The 616-nt window shown below is 41.6% G+C and overlaps 1 long non-coding RNA gene across 1 annotated transcript in view; it reads right to left on the bottom strand.

The window, feature by feature from the left end:
* LOC128248530 (uncharacterized) overlaps nucleotides 1-209 on the bottom strand; it is a 4,891-nt gene extending 4,682 nt beyond the window's left edge. The window contains exon 1 of the long non-coding RNA XR_008264705.1: nucleotides 91-209. This is a non-coding gene — a long non-coding RNA (uncharacterized LOC128248530). The remainder of the gene's footprint in view (nucleotides 1-90) is intronic.
* Nucleotides 210-616: the final 407 nt, after the last annotated feature.

Here is a 616-nt window from a genome sequence, read left to right as displayed (position 1 = left end):
ATATATATTCTAACCGCTAGAAGGAGCAGTCAAACTCCAAACCACAATTAGGGATAATTTCGAAAGGGAATGAAAAATAAAAACATTTACCGTCTATATCCTGAACCAAGGTTTCAAGCTATTTTCAGCAAAATAAAATAATTTGCTAGGCCAGCTATCATCAGCAGGAGAGCCAAGATTAACACATAAATACGAGGCAATACATAGAAACATGCCTCGTGCTTATATGTTATAATTTTTCGGCATTTTTTGTATTTGCTGCCGATAAGAAAACCGCACATGCGCGGTAGATATGAAAAATTCAGCCCAGTAATGCCATCGCTCTTCAGGACCAGTTAATGCAATAGCCTGGGTTTCAGGAGCCCACAGCTTTTTAATATTCTCCCAAAGAGCCCGAGGAACCTACACAAATTGGATGTTAGTGTTTTCATATGAAAACTGGACCTCTTCCTGTTGAGAGTCCCAGATGAACCTATCTCACGGCAAGAGATGCAAACAAGGGTAGCGGTATCAAATTCCATTGTTCACCAAGTGCCACATATTAGAGGAGGCTCTCAGTAATAACAGTGTAGCAAAACGGCGGTGCCCCAGCATGGCCACAGCTCTGAGCTGAAAC

The sequence above is a fragment of the Octopus bimaculoides genome, chromosome 8, assembly GCF_001194135.2.
Source record: "Octopus bimaculoides isolate UCB-OBI-ISO-001 chromosome 8, ASM119413v2, whole genome shotgun sequence".
Classification (NCBI taxonomy): domain Eukaryota; kingdom Metazoa; phylum Mollusca; class Cephalopoda; order Octopoda; family Octopodidae; genus Octopus; species Octopus bimaculoides.
Note: the sequence above shows the minus strand (reverse complement) of the source record. Positions and strands in the feature narration are given on the sequence as shown.